Source organism: Triturus cristatus, chromosome 1_2 (genome assembly GCF_964204655.1).
Source record: "Triturus cristatus chromosome 1_2, aTriCri1.1, whole genome shotgun sequence".
Taxonomy (NCBI): Eukaryota; Metazoa; Chordata; class Amphibia; order Caudata; family Salamandridae; genus Triturus; species Triturus cristatus.
Genome location: NC_140580.1, coordinates 952885870 through 952899795, shown reverse-complemented (window position 1 = coordinate 952899795; position 13926 = coordinate 952885870). Strand labels below are relative to the sequence as shown.

General features: G+C 39.7%; 1 long non-coding RNA gene across 1 annotated transcript in view; it reads left to right on the top strand.

Annotated features, from left to right (window-relative positions):
- The window catches only part of LOC146868431 (uncharacterized), a 131705-nt gene extending 118194 nt beyond the window's left edge, over window positions 1-13511 (top strand). The window contains exons 3-4 of the long non-coding RNA XR_014962872.1: window positions 1463-1546; window positions 9450-13511. This is a non-coding gene — a long non-coding RNA (uncharacterized LOC146868431). The remainder of the gene's footprint in view (window positions 1-1462; window positions 1547-9449) is intronic.
- Window positions 13512-13926: the final 415 nt, after the last annotated feature.

The window sequence follows — 13926 nt, the reverse complement described above, 5'->3', positions numbered from 1 at the left end:
TTTCACTTCATGCTTATTGGTAAATGTATATTTTGATATTCTGTCATGCGCCAAATGCACACAAATTCTGTTACAGTGTGCCTCGCCCACTATTATTAGGTGGAATTACGCACGTAAGTTATACCTTGCAGTTTTACATTATCTTGTCTCTATAGGTTTTAACTCTCCCCATTGCATGGGTAGGTTAAAAAAAGTATCCTCATCGCAAATATCTTCACATCGCAGATTTATTGTCCATTCAAAGTCACGTGTGAACTTCATTAAAATGGAGGACTCCCAAACATCGACGCCCAAAACAGCTGCTTCTTCGAATACGACTAATGGCTCCTCTTCTCTTACTAAAATAACAACTAAACGCCTTAAACAAAATCCACCCTCTCCACCCAAGCCTTCTTCGTCTGTCTCCATGGATCTCCTTCTGGAGGAAATTCGAGCTCTGCGGCCATTTGTTGAAGAGACAAATTCTAAAATACAAATCTTAACCGATGGCTGGGAAAAATTGGAAGAAAGAGTCACCAAGGTTGAACATAATGTTGAAACTCTCAGTGCATGTTACAACAAAGTAGACATCTTTCATTCCCAGATTACATCCTTGCAAAAACAGGTTGAAAGCCTTGAAAATAGAAACAGACGCAACAACCTTCGCATTTATGGATTATCGGAAGGCACGGAGGGATCGGATCCCATCTCCTTCTTTCAAAAATTTCTACCGACAGTACTAAATCTACCGGAGGGCACTACTCTCAATATACAACGTGCTCATAGACTGGGCCCACTGCATTCAACACCCTCAAGCACGAAAAGACCAAGAGGGGTTATATTATATTTCCTTGAGTATACGGACCTCCTCAAAGTGCTTTCCGCAGTTAGGCTCCTGAAGCGTATTTCATTTTCAGGTCATCAACTGTTCTTCTCGCAAGACTACGCCAAATCCACAGCAGATAGACGCAAAGAATTCCTCAATATGCGTCCAGCGTTGCGTTCAATTGGAGCTCGTTTCGGATTGCTTCATCCTTGCTTGTTTAAAGTCACTCTCAACAATAAAACCACAACTTATGAGGACCCAACAAAGCTGAAGAGTTTCCTCAATGCACAATGCCCAGAAAAGATGGACATTTCCAGCACTCGCTTTAAATAGTTTTTTGACTGGAATATATTTGAATAGGGATTAAATCCTCAGTGTGCTGTTTTAACTATAGAAGTTTAATATACCTTTTGCCATGGTATAATGGTTTGTTTGATCTCATGAATCTCTAAATAGCTCTTCTTCTGTTATATATTGGAATAGGGTTTAGCTTTTCAGTATGTTGTTTTACTTACAGAATTCTAGAATGGTTTTTGTCATGGTATAATGGTCTGTTTGTTCTCACTATCTTCTTCCATTTCACATTATGACCTCATGATGTGTCGTGACATATTCCATCCTGTTTGTATTAACTATTTGTTGTTTCTTTTTACACAGGACCTAACCTCATGTGCTTGACCTTTTAGTTTTGAATGTTGTTTACATCCCGAAGTCTTCCCCGCCTTCCCTCATGGAGTCTGGGTACGTCATCATTCCATGTGGTCTCCCCCCCCCACATCCTTCCATTGTTTTGACTTCTTTGTGGATATGATCCTTTTTCTTATATTCTTCTTTACAGCTCTCACCCCTTCTCCTTTTTTCCCTCTTCTTTCTTATCATACATGTTTCTATCATTTGCCTCTTTTTCCAATCTTGCTTCTTCCTTTTCTTCATCTTTCCCACCTTTTCAGCTTCTCTCAATTGGTTTTAACTTTTAATATCTTCGTACCTAATATAAGGTTTACTTCAATGTTTTTTATAGTTTCTATTGCTGAATTTTTCACATGTACTATCGTTCACAATTTACGAGATTTTATTGGTTCACTTATGTTTTTATTACTTTCATCTCACAAATGTTTTTGAAAATTGTCACATGGAACGTCCGCGGCTTGAACTCCCCCATTAAGCGACAGAGAGTCTTATCTCACCTCTCCAAATTAGATGTTAATATTGCGTTACTGCAAGAATCACATCTTACCGAAGGAGAATCACTAAAACTCAAAAGAAATTGGGTTGGTGAAATCTTTTTCTCACCAGGAGATGGCAAAAGGAATGGGGTTATAACTCTTTGTCACAAAACACTGAATGCCAAGCTTGTATCTCAAGAATCCGACACAGAGGGTAGGTGGATTCTCACTAACCTCCTGCTGGGGAAGACCCCTCTGTCTTTGCTCAACATTTATGCCCCTACTAGCGGTGATGCCACGTTTTGGTCTCGTATATCTCAATTATTGCTCAAGTACCCATCAGAAAACTTTATTCTTGCAGGAGACTGCAACCAAGTGATGGACCCGTTTATTGATAGAAATTCCAAATCCCCCTTTATCCCAAACACGCCACACAAAGTTTTCACACAAACTATTCAACAAAGAAACTTATTAGACTCATGGCGCCTCTGCAACCCATCCACAAGAGAATACTCCTTTTTTTCCTCTCCACATCAAACACAATCTCGGATAGACCATATTTTTATTTCCCGTAACATTTCCCAATCCTTACGTTCTGCTGACATAGGCCCTATACTCATTTCGGATCATGCACCTGTTTCAATTCAATTAGACATTTTAAATCAATCCACATTGCCCAAAAAATGGCGTTTCAATAATTCCTTACTCCTTGACCCTAATTTCAATTCATCTTTTACCTCTTTCGCTCAAGAGTTTTTTCACATTAATTTAACGAATGATGTCTCCTTTCATACAGTGTGGGACGCCTTTAAGGCCACCGCTCGGGATTTCATCATTAGATTTGTGTCAAATAAACGTAAAGTTTCCCGCATATTACATAACACACTTCTTGCTAAGATTAAAAAACTTGAGCACTCCTTCTACACCTCCAAGTCGAAGGACTCCCTTAAAGATCTCATCACTGCAAAAATCGCTTTTAACAAGTCCACTACCGAACAGTCCTCCCTATACTTACTGAAATCCTCAGCAAAGTATTATGGTGGCCAAAATAAATCAGGCAAACTTCTAGCCAATTATCTAAAGATTAAACAACAGAAACTTCATATTGATTCCATTATCGATGATAGCCAAGCACCGAAATTCAAAGACACTGAAATACTCCAAGAATTTGTACATTTCTATCAATCCCTTTACACACCAGAAAACACACCCTCAGATACAGACATATCCCAATATTTCTCCGCGATTCAAAAACATATTAATCCCCAATTAGATTTAGCCTCTTTGGAAGCTGAACTTACACAAACAGAATTGTTAAATGCTTTAAAAACTCTTAAAAAAGACAAGGCCCCAGGCCCAGACGGCTTCACAGTGGAATTTTATTTACATTTCGTTCATCTATTACTCCCACACTTACACACTCTTCTTTCTTCCTTTATCTCTTCCCATAATTCCACTGGCTCTTTTTCCGAAGCCTTGATCTGTCTAATACCAAAGGCTGATAAGGATTTACGTTACTGTAAGAATTATAGACCTATATCCTTAGTTAACGTAGATTATAAAATTTTCTCGAAAGCTCTAGCCCTAAGATTAGAACCATATCTTCCCATGCTGCTTGGAAAAGAACAATCAGGTTTTGTCAAAGGTCGCAACATCACTGACAATACACGCTTATTCTTTGACATTTTATCTAAATCATCACATTATCCGGACTCCTTGGCAGCAATTGCGTTAGATGCAGAAAAGGCCTTTGATAGGGTTTACTGGCCTTTCATCTTCCACGCTCTCAAGTGGTTTGGGTTTGGACCGAAAATCATTTCTTTAATAGCCCTACTTTACTCTGAGCCCAAGGCCGCCATATCTACCAATGGCCTCATCTCCCCCTACTTTAATCTTAAACGAGGAGTACGCCAAGGATGCCCCTTGTCCCCTTTTCTTTTCAATTTGGCCTTAGAACCCTTTCTCTCAAGAATACGCCAGAATAACTCAATCACAGGTTTTGTCTCGGATCCTCAACAAATTAAGCTGGCAGCATATGCTGACGATATTTTAGTTTTTCTCTCCAAACCACAATCTTCACTTACAGCTTTCATGGGAGAGGTGGAGGCCTATGGATTGGTATCTGGCTATAAACTGAATAGAGGAAAATGTGAGATATTACCCTTAACCAAATACACCTTTAAGGATGATTTTAAGATCTCCAATTTTACCTGGAGCCCTAAACATATAAAATATCTTGGTATCTGGTTCTCTCCCTCTATAAAGACATCTATCTCTTTAAACATAGACAAATGTTCTGCCAAACTTAAAACTTTGGTCGCAAGATGGCATCCCCTTCATCTTTCTTGGTGGGGTCGTCTGGACACAATCAAAATGATGTTGACTCCGATAGTTTTGTATATCCTTTCTAACATTCCACTTTCCATTCCATCTAAATTCTTTCAAAAGATTAATTCTATTTTGACTTCTTTTTTATGGAATGCTAAAAAACCAAGAATGGCGTTACAGAAATTAACAAGACCAAAATCTGAAGGCGGTGTCAATTTCCCCCATTTCTCCAATTATCACAAAGCCTTTCAGTTACGACAACTATCAAATTGGATCACTAATCAATCTGAAGATAAACCTCTCTGGGTGGATCTTGAGACCTCGTTTTTAGCTCCCTTTTCATTTCAGGAATATCTCTCCTTTACTCGCAAACCACAAAAGCTCTCTACTCCCATAATTAAGCAATCCTGTAAACTACTATCCACTGCACCCCACTTAGTAGTACATAATTTAGACACTTTTCTCAATTCCACAATTTGGCACAATAAACAAATCCTTCTCAATAGGAAACCTATATTTTGGAAGGCTTGGAGAAATAAAGGTCTACTCTGGGTCCATCAATTTTTAGATCAGGGCACACCCATTCAATTTACGCAATTACAAACTCTTTATCATTTGCCTTCTTCCTTTAAACCTAAATTTTTGACCTTGCAGAAAGCAATACTTGATACTTATGCTAAACTCAAATCTTCACCTTCCTCACCCTCCCACCCCCTTTTCCCATGGCATAACCTTTTGCACATAAAGCCCAAAGCGTCCACCATTTATTTCCGATTAATGGTACCTCCTGAGATCCGAGACAAAACCAAAGTGGAACTCTCGTGGGAATCCGATCTGGGAACAAATTGGCCTATCTCTTTTTGGAACAGAATTTGGACAAAACTTAGGAAATCATCCAGAGCGGCCAGCACAACACAAACACTCTTCTTTATTTACAACAGATTGTTTCTTACTCCCACATACCTACATAAAATACACAACACATATCTCAACACTTGCTGGACATGTTCCCAGGTTCACGCTGATCTCCATCATATGCTTTTCACATGTCCACATGTTTTTATATTTTGGAAACAGGTCTGGCACCAAATCAACACTATATTTCACACCACAATTCCACTCTCCCCTACAAACATTTTCCTAGGTAGTTTAACACCGGACTGGAAAACAAGTCAATCTCAGTTACCACTTATTGATTTGTTAATAGCTGTAGCTTTTCAGCAAATATAAAAAAACTGGAAAGATTCCTCTAAATTGTCCTATTTAGCTTGGTGGTATGCTGTATGTCACAATCATCGCCTTGATACAGCACTCGTTCATCCTATCTCTCTTGCTACTAAACGTTCTCACCTTTGGGGCCCACTCACACAATTTCTAGACGATACCGTGAAGAAAACTCCTTTACCTGCTCCCTCACAACAAGAAGTGACCAAGCTTCCGTGACCTCCTATTGTTTATTTATAATTATGTTTAATTTATCATTTTCTATTATATATATCTATATATATATATATATATATTTTAATTTTAATTGTGTATTTTTGACATGTACTGTTATTTACGATTTCTGTGAACCTTTGCTTGTATTCATATCATCTTCTATATTATCCTTTTACTATTTTAATGGATATTATATATCGTTATTCTTTATTACACCTTCATGTATTTATATATTAACAAATAACTGCATATATGAAGTATTGTTTTTATGATCATAATAATCTCTCCAATAAACCTTTTCTTGAACTTAAAAAAAAAAGTGTAGTGTACTGCCAGACACAACTCACCCTATTCTGGGAGCTCCTGCCGGCGTGTACACGACCAAAGGACATATGGGAACCATTCACACATTGGTTGGCCCACACGCCGCTTCAAGCACTGTAGAATACTGATCTTCACGGCAGATGGCTGGGAGGAGACGGCCACCGGGGTGGAAAATGGGACACTGCCATCGACGCTTGGGGTGTGAGGGTTACTTGGGGTGTGTGGGGGGCTGTGACGGAGGAGACGTGACTATTTCCGAGCACTAAAGAGTGGCCACCTGTCGGTCCTCTGGATGGCATTGCGGGGGAGGGGAGCTGTCTCGTCTATATTATATCCTATGCAACCTGCAGTAAATTGTATTGGTTTTGTTGTTGAAAATGCAAATAAAAAGAATTTAAAAAAAAAAAGGCTTCAGCTTGAGAGAAACACTCTCAGAAGCAATGCCTTACCACCTTATGCAGGAACTATGCTCACTCCTTCTTTTAGCCTCTGGGAGTTAGCAAGTGTCATTGCTGCTGCCGATGGCTTATTACAGACTGAGTGCCCTTTCTAGGTTTTTTTAATCATTTCCTAGGTGCATTGGTACAGAGAATACATCATCATATTACTTTACCCAGCACAGGAGTTGCAGTTAGAAAAACTGAATTTTTACCGCTCTGCGCAATTTCTGCATGTCATTGGTTGTATTGATAGCACCCATGTTCCCATATGTCCTCCCTCTTACCATGAGCACATATTCAAAAACTAGAAAAAACAGCTATTCGCTAAATAAACGAGTGGTGTGTGATTTAAAACATATCATCACAGATCTCGTAGCAAAGTACCCTGGCAGTACACATGAATTTTTTTTTATGTTCAGGCATAGCGACATTTACTCATGTCTTCTCAGAGGAGAGCCTGAAGATGGCTATCTACTTGGTAAATATGGCCTATGTACATGACATAAGTGTGTTAAATGTTTAAATTGTATATATCTTACCCAGATTCCCCAAATGATTTGGAGGTGACAGTGCACATGCCTTGAGGTCATGGATTTTAACACCTTATATACATCCATCAAATCAAAGTGAGGTATGCTACATGCACCACACAAACAAACCTGGTCTGTAATTGAAAGGACATATGGTCTACTGAAGATTAGATGTCGCTGTCTACACAAAACTGGGGTTGCACTACAATATATCCCTGAGAGAAGTTGCAAGATAACTGCTACTTGTGCAATGCTCCACAATGTTGCAATGCGGAGCGGATTGGAAGAAATGATGTCTGAATCTGAATCAAATGAAGATGAACCACAAAAGCTTCCACACAGGCAACACAGGAAGGTACATTGGCAGCAGAAGGCAGAGCCAGCCGTGTGGCCATTACAAACAATTATTTAACAAACACACAATTGGTAGTGATGGTATAAAAGGATTGCACATCAATCTTAAAAATAAATGGCTGTTAGATTTTAAGGTGTTAATTGTATTGGTCCCCCTCAAGGTAGCCAGAAAAAGACACCCCACTACCACTGGTGTCTGTCAACGAGAGCTCGCGGGAGCTCCCATATAAAACTTAAATGCAATGTACCTCGGCACATTAGATATTTTATAAATTATCTGATAATTAGGACAAAGTAACACATCCAGAGTCAATATGTAAGCTCACAGGAAACCAAACTCTAGGATCAAAGTGCTTCAAAGTGATATTTAATGTCACTAGTTTCAAGAAATCACATGATTAAATACAATAGAAGAATGGGGATGTGAACCAAAACAACAACATAATCCTTAAATTTCCACGGAGGTCAAGATCATGTTGCCTCTCCTGTTGGCAGTGATGAAAAGACAGCCGACACGTTTCATTACAACGTAACTTCTTCAAGGCTTTCGGTATGTTAAATGCAAGTATAGATGAATGCTCCAAAGGTCTCCTCGCATTAATGTCCTATTCCTTTTAAATATCTGGGATTATTCAAGCAACCCTCAATTTAAAAAAACGTGCGCATCAAATATTTTCCCACAAACGTCGTGACTCCAGACAATTATATGCAAATATAATTCATTTGGTGTTAGAATCACCAGTAGGCGTCATGAACAAAGTGACATTCTCTCACTTGAGCATATATTTAAAAAAGTGTAGTCATCTAGTAATCTTGTCAAGACATAGATGAAGGGCTGTGATAAGCCTCCTTTTGTGCAGCGCGTCTGCCGCGTCAAGTGAGAGAACGTCACATTGTTCATGACCCCTATGTGTGGAGAACTTTGGAGCATTCATCTATACTTGCATTTAACATACCGAAAGCCTTGAAGAAGTTACGTTGTGACAAAACACGTGTTGGCTATCTTTTAATCACTGCCAACAGGAGAGGCAACATGATCTTGACCTCCGTGGAAATTTAAGGATTATGTTGTTGTTTTTGGTTCACATCCCAATTCTTCTATTGTATTTAATCATGTGATTTCTTGAAACTTGTGACATTAATTATCACTGTGAAGCACTTTGATCCTAGAGTTTGGTTTCCTGTGAGCTTACATATTGACTCTGGATGTGTTACTTTGTCCTAATTATCAGATAATTTATAAAATATCTAGAGTGCCGAGGTACATTGCATTTAACAAACAATTATTTGTAAGGTATGTGAATGATGCTGTGTGTAACATTTTGCACAAAGCTCACCACAAGAAGTGCAGTGTTAAACAAATTAACCATTATTTCTCATGTTGTCAAAGGAGTTGTAATATCCTTTTCACTCCTCAGAATGAAATTGTAAGTGCAAAATCAGCACACGTTACTGAAATAGCAAAAAAATTACAAAACAGTATGTGGTGCAAATGTATGAGTTATTACTGTTTGCGTCCATTACGAACTGAACTTTGTTGCATGGGTATAATGGAACCTTCTGTACCAACACCACCTCGTGATCTACCGCAACACACATTCATTGTCTCATTCACAGAGACACTGCTTATACTGGATAAGTCCTTATTTTTGGCATTTCCAGCCAATCCGCTTTGTGCTAATTTAGTGGTCTGTAAGCTCTCTGCTGCTGTGATCACTTGCATAAGGCCCCCTGCAACATCGCCACTAGAGTGGCCCGTTTCAATCTGCTGCCCTACAGTATGGCATGAGAGGGTTGATGTAGCCTGCGCAAGGTGATTTACTGACTGACTCATCATATCCATACAGGAGAATAAAATATGTTGAGTCTGTCTGTGCATTGCATTGTCCTGTTCCATTTGGCCATATAGATTGTTCATAGCCTTTATCATTGAGTCTACATTTGCCTCCAGAGACTTGTGGGAATCTTTAATGGTTGTTGCTACATGTTGGAAGCCAGTTGTGATTCTACTTTCTATGCCAGTTATCTACTTTGTAATAATGCAGATTTGCTTGTGTTGTAGGTGCTGTGCCTTCAACATGGAGGCCTCAAGACCAGCAAACACCTGTGTGGTATCGCCCATAGCTTGTGTGGACCCTGACCTCGGATTAGGCTGCTTGACGACCTTGCGATGTCAGACATGAGTACTCCTGTGCAGTTGTCTGACCTCAATGCAGGTTCTTCTGGGACTTTTGGACTCACTGTATCATCCAGTTCCTCAATGGGCAGTGTCTGATGGCCATGTCCAGGACTGATGCTTTGGCTCTGGGGTGCTATATGTGGCATTTTAGACACACTCCCTTCTTGACTGGACATCTGTGTATATTTCTGACCCTGTCCTTCGGACTCATGCTCTTCAGTGTTCTTTGTGCAAAAGAAAATAGTAGATCAGGGAATTTGGTATCAATTTACACTAGATCAAATACTTAGTGCTCTAATCAACATAGACAAAGTAGAACTGGAAAGAGGGTTTCTTTCATACATTTACAGAAGTCATCTTTAATGGCTATATATATGAATAAATATCCAGAAAATGGCTCACTGAAATTGCCTTTCAGATTTGCTTTCAGGTCTGGGAAGGAGTTAGTCAATTACATTTCCCACATTGCACTGAGATAATTTTAGGCAATGAAATTAACACCTGTTAAAAATTGGGTCTTTAGTTGGCAGAGGTATGCACCCTGTCCAAGTAGGGACCACAATCCTAGTCAGGGTAAGCTAGATACACACTAAAAGATAACCTATGCTCAACCTCTGGTAGCTTGGCAGAGAGCAGTCAGGCTTATCTAAAGAAGTAATGTGTAAAGTATTTACACACACACACACACACACACAGTAAAACACCACAAAAATACTCCACACAGGGTTGGAAAAATACATTATACTTTTGTAAGTAAAACAAGACCAAAATGACAAACATCCAATAAGTAGAACAAGAGTAAAGGATTTTTTAAAGAATACATTAAAATAGTACTTAGTAGTCAATAGTGCTAAGGGGTTACTTGCGGTCATGCTAGACCGGTGTAAATCCAAAGTTCAGGCTGACCGCCATGGAGGGCAGGGCTGCTACAGGACCCAGGCAGATACCGCTGACAGAGTACCTGGGATGGAGCAAGCGTCGACGTCGACGTTGAGACGAGAAGCTGAGGAGGCGTGTCGTCGTCGTTGATCCCGTGGATGGAGGCGAAGCATCAGCGCCAATCTGCGCAGTCGATGATGACTTCTGTGTCGAACCCCTTTTGTGATAAAGGCTCTGTGTCATTATCGAGCCATGCTGAGATGATGTTGTCGATCGGCTCCTGCGTCAGTATCGAAGGGCAATGCGTCTGTTCTGATTGGTGCAAAGTTGCCCCTGCTTCTATTTTGATGGTCCTGCACAGCAGAAATAACCTTTCACTTGGCAGAGCAGGACTCATAGATAACAGAGTCCAGGTGCTGTTGCAGAGTTGAATGGCGTCTTGGATGGTGCTGAGACTCAGAAATGTGGGCAAGCCAACAAGCCTTTGGAGTCCCTCTGGGTTTAAATGAGATTGGTCCAGTCCTTGTCCTCAGCAGGGCAGAGATCAGCAGGGAGCAGGGCATCTCAGCAAAGCAAAAAGCAGTTCCTTCAGAGTTGCAGTCAGGCATATTGGCAATCCTTGTGGCACATCAGACTTTACTGCTGGCAGAGTTCTTCACAGGTCCAATAGTGGACTGTCTTGGTAGGGTCAGAGCCCCAGTACTTATACCCAAATGTGCCTTTGAAGTGAGGGTGACTTCAAAGCAAGCTCTTGAAGTGCACAGGTCCCCCTTTCATCCCAGCCCTGGCTCCAGACTACTAGTAGGGGGTAATCAGCCCTTTGTGTGGGATACAGGACAGTATGTCAGCTCCCCTACCCTCTTCCTTTCCAGGAAGAACTATCAGAATGTAGCTGAATGCAGATGTGTTATCTGTCACACCCACCCTTCCTGTGTTTGTGGCTGTCTAGAGAGAATGCACAAAGTGTAGCTATCATACATCCCAGAAGTGTATTAAAGACAGGCTGCAAGGCACACAGAGCATTAAGAGCAGAGAAATGTCTGCTTTCCAAAAGCCTTAGTGGTGACTTATGTGTAATAAAAGAGGAGTTTGAGGCTTGGCAAGTTTTTTTAAATGCCAAGTCAAAGTGGCAGTAAACTGTGCACACATGCCTTGCAATGACAAGCCTCAGACAGGTATGAAAGGCTACTTGTGTGGGTGGCACAACCAGTCCTGCAGGCGCACTAGTAGCATTTAGATTACAATCCCTGGGTATGTGGTATACCACTATACATGGGACTTATAACTAAACTAAATATGCCAATCACATATAAACCAATGTCACCATGTTTAGGGGAGAAGTACATGCACTTTAGCACTGGTTAGCAGTAGTAATGTGCAAATAGTCCTAAAGCCAACTAAAAGATACAGCAAAAAGAGGAGGTAAACAAGCAAAATGTTTGGGGAAGACTACCCTAAGGAAGACAGGTCTAACAATGTCCAATGGCAGGTTTATTATACACCGGTGCTCTCAAACAAAAGCAATCCACATACCCTACCTAAATATCCAGAATGTCAGGAAAAAGGTACATGATTACATATGATATGGACTTGCAAAATCTTACAGGTCTTTTGGGAAGAGGTAGGTTCTGCAAACCATATCCATTTGTTAACTCAAGTCAACACCACCAAATGCTGTGGCAATATTTATGGGGAGCTCAAACCATTTGGGGTTGCCATTGAAGGGAACAAAGAGAAATTAGCCAAAACCCCTCGTTTAGCCAACGGAAGCACAAACTGTTGATGGTCTATAAAAAAGAGAAATGCAAAAGCGGATTGGCACCCTTAGTAAATTCAATAAGACATGGATATTTATCAAAAGTTAAAAGTAGATATTGGTTATACATATTTATCTTTATTTTTCACAGGATGCCTTTATTCTGTGCTATGAATTTAGAGAGTGTAAATACCATTCACAACAAATCATGATATGCCCTTCTTTATGATTGTAAAATGGTATAAGTTGTTTCTATTGTAGATGGACAGTCATTTTCTTTCTATTTCTGAACCGGTAAAAAAAAAATTAAATAAGTAAGCAGCAGCAATAATAACACAGGACCAGCACAGAGCCAATTACAGTTCAATTAACAGTTCAATCAGTAGTAGTTAGTAGTGGCAGAGCATAAAAGAGCTAGTACTCCATGTAAGAGACGTTAAGGGCAGGGACATTCAAAGAGAGACAGTTTTCTTAAAGAGAGAGAAGGGAAAAGAAGAAAAAGAAGAATATGATACGTTGACGACAACTGTATTGAACAATAGCTGTCTAATTGTATTGCGGCATTGCATGAAATGTAATATCAATGCTCTGTATATTCGCATAATCCAAACAATTTGATTGGTATTGGTATTTATGCAAACAAAATGTATCACATTGCAATACATAAGAACCAAATGCCATAAAATATATTTTGAAATGGATGCATATTTAGCTGGGAGTCCTAGATTATGCACAGTTGTTAACTTGAAATCTAGATCATTTTACTTTGTTATGACCACAGGCATGTTGGATGTGGGTGGTAGGCGAGGCAACACACGTGGACAGTGTGAGTTTCCATCACATTATGGCAGAAGTGCACCTCAGGTGCAACCTGTTAGTTTCTTCTCTGTATAACGCTTAGAAACTATCCCACAGTTGTTTGTGCTCTCCATCACAACAAATATCACTGTGAAATCTATTTTACTTGATGTTAACAAATGTATGCATACATCCTATTGTTTTGAAGCTATTTTTCTTACACTTGTTGGTAATGCTTCTGTTTCCATTTACAGTTGACCTTCACAATATTTATCAAGGCGCTGCTTTTCGCGTTCATGCTGGCTTTCTGAGGTGCATTAGAAGTTGTCAGTTTCTAGCTGTCAGTTAGCTTTGTCAGCCATATATTATTTTAGTGTCCCTCTGTTGCAATCTACAGGCTCCCGGTGGAGCTACAGCCTGCGTTGTGTACAGTTGCAATCCACAAACCAATTCCATAAATAACATGCAAATTAAAGAAGAAAAATAATCCTAAATAAAACAAATTGATAACTAAACAAGACGTCTCCTTGAGTCATGCATTTAATTGGGGATGAAGTGCTAATTCAAAAGGGTGTGACTGTGTTTTGTGAGAGAATCTTTACTACTTGTAGGGGGGTTTATAGGGTGAAGAGCTGTTCAGGCTCTCAGTCCTGTTCTTTAAGGCATCAGTTTGTACTTCCATCATTTGATCATGAAGTACTGCGCTCATCTTCTTCCCTTTTGTTTATGAATTCTAGTAGCACAGCGCCCCATTCTCTTCGGGTTTATTAACAAAATGTCACTGTTAATGTCAATTTTAAATTATTCACAGTAGCACATCAGCAGAGGAAGATCCAGTGGTATTTTCTGACTTTGGGTTATTTGATTTTTTGGCTAAAGAACAAAATAAAGATTTGATCATGTTTATTCCCCAATTCAGTTAATTCT